This window comes from Pangasianodon hypophthalmus, chromosome 19 (genome assembly GCF_027358585.1).
Source record: "Pangasianodon hypophthalmus isolate fPanHyp1 chromosome 19, fPanHyp1.pri, whole genome shotgun sequence".
NCBI classification, from domain to species: Eukaryota; Metazoa; Chordata; class Actinopteri; order Siluriformes; family Pangasiidae; genus Pangasianodon; species Pangasianodon hypophthalmus.
The window spans coordinates 19512715-19515214 of record NC_069728.1 but is presented as its reverse complement, the minus strand read 5'-3'; the positions used below and the strand labels follow the sequence as shown (position 1 = coordinate 19515214).

The 2500-nt window shown below is 37.5% G+C and overlaps 1 protein-coding gene across 1 annotated transcript in view; it reads right to left on the bottom strand.

Annotated features, from left to right (window-relative positions):
- Positions 1-2500, bottom strand: part of btbd7 (BTB (POZ) domain containing 7) — a 50624-nt gene that overhangs the window by 3582 nt on the left and 44542 nt on the right. Inside the window, 1 exon segment of the mRNA XM_034313756.2 lies at positions 1-2500. This exon segment is cut by the window's left edge and continues 3582 nt beyond it; it is cut by the window's right edge and continues 1923 nt beyond it. The gene's annotated coding sequence lies outside the window, so the exon portion shown is untranslated.

Genomic DNA, 2500 nt, shown 5'->3' with positions numbered 1-2500 from the left:
TCCATTGTTTGTTTGTTTGTTTTTTTAAATCGTGTTCAACATATCTTCCATGTTATTTGTAGTAGTAAGGAATAATACAAATAAAAAAAATCGACTATTGCACCTTTAAAGAAAAACATATTCAATGGCTATTCAAGGTTTTTCTTTTAAGGTGCAATATTCATTTATTTTTAAATATCAATATCAGGTTTCGTTATCAGTAAAGATAAAGCGATATCGTATCATCTCTCTACTAAACAGCCAAATCAACCAAAAGCATCGATTTTGCTCCGGACCTGAATACCGGAGTGTTAAAGCTGGTTAGGGCTCCATTTATTTATTTATTTATTTATTCATGTAATGGATTATAGTGCTGAAGAAAACAAAACAAAACATGGAAGCGCACAAACTATCCTGTTATATTTAGTGATCTCAGAGTGTTAAAGCAAACAGAAACAGGCTTAAAATGCACCTCCATGTTGGAGTGATCTCAGGATTCAGACTCTAACAAGTCGGAATTTTTTTCTGAGTAGGAATTACGAGTTTTTTCTGCTCGAAGGTTGAACGTTTTTATGAACGCAGCATTAGACTTCATGCATCATGTATCAGCAGGTGAACGTGCTCTGAACCTGTCCGCACTAGCAGGTGACGACTCGTAGTTTAATGACTCGACTCGTAGTTTAAGGACTCGACTCGTAGTTTAATGACTCGACTCGTAGTTTAATGACTCGACTCGTAGTTTCGTTTTTCTTTTGTGGGCGTGTACGGAATCTACTGGGCGTGGCCTGTCTAACTTTTTTATTTTTTAAATTCCTGATAAGTAGCTATACATCACTTCTAAAGCTAACCAGTAAAATAACTCTAATTAATGTGAAAATGCTTGATTTACGTTACGTACTCGGATCCTCACATTAGCTAGCTACTAGCTACTTACACTCTTCTTCCGAACTTTATTTTTCTTCGTAATGTCTTACAGGTATGAACTAAAGTTATGAGCAGGGAACTGAGGAAGCGTCGAACCACACGCGCTGTACGTTCGGTCCGAAGATTCATCCGAGACAATCGTTTGGATTCGTCACTTCTTTACAGCGTCACTGCTAATTTGCATAGAAATGAGAAAATTTCATTCAAATGTCTTGTCTCTGAAATGGCGGCTCCGTGTTACGCATCTACGTAGAAAATGGACGATCCATAGTTGTCGCTTTGATTAATACTGAACTTTCATTACTCACCTGATGCAGGTGTAAAGACATGATTCAGGAGATTATTCAGTTTTTGTTTTTTTTTTAAAAAAAAAATAAGGCTAATAAATTCGGAAACCCTGAAACTATCGAGTTCCACAACACAGAAATGAGGACGGAGATAAAACAGAGGTAGCGTCCTAGCATCGAGGCTTTGCAGCATTATGGTTACAATTGAAAAAAAAAAAAAAAAAAAAAAAAGACGACGCAGGTTATAATAAAACACTGATTTTTTTTTTTTTTTTTTTTTTTTTTTCACGGAAAGGCAGAAAGTACTGCATTCAGCACTGGACTGGGCTAAACGAGAGGAGCGCTTTCTTTGACGAGTGAGCTGAGACAGATCCCTGATTCCAGCTTGCACAGGTGACCGTCGTCGAAGACCGTAACGTTACAGTACCATGAAACATGGCATAAACAGTATAAAGCTGCATATATCACGCATCAGCGACTGCATCAGAGAGATTATCCTTTTTTTTTCTCATAAAGGATAGGAAGAGAGGAATCTGAGCTGACGTTCAGGCTGCTAGCGATGTTAATCGACGTTAATCGATGCAGCATGTGAGCTCTCGCTTTAATGCAGAATGAACAGAATGAAGGTGTTTTCGAGTGTGAGGTAAACGCTTCTATACTCGGTACTAAAGGAAAAAAAAAACAAAACAATAAACTCCGTCATGCTGATTCTTAAACGCCGACTGGGACACGGATACGAGTTCACGTCCAGGGCTGAGGAGGAGGAGGAGGAGGAGGAAGAGGAGGAGGATGTTAATAAAGCGCAGCAGGATGAGAGTGCATGGTTAAAGATATATATATATTTATACGTATCTAGCGGAAAAGGCAGAAGATGAAAGAGTGAATTGTTGTTCGTTAAGAAAGCAGGCAGCATCGTTACATCTGTAAACCCGCAGAACTACAGAGGAGCTTAGAGGAACACGGCGAGGTGTGAGCAGCTTTACACTGTATTTAGAGATCGATGCTGCGTTCATGACAACTGGGACTTTTACTTTTTAAACTCGACACACCCTTTATTGTTTAAGCTGATTAAGCACACACTCGTTTTTCGGATAAAAAAAAAGGTTAAATATCTTTCAAAAAAAAATTAAAAATAAAAGCTTGACTTGTTTTGGTTAGTGCTTTATTTTAAACCTCGGTATTTCACGAAATAAATAAACACAAATTAATTATTAATTAACGCCAGTTAACTGATTCTTGAGCAGCGATTCTCAAACTGAGGGGGAAAAAAAAATCTGACATATTTCTACCTAGTAATTTTTAATTATTTT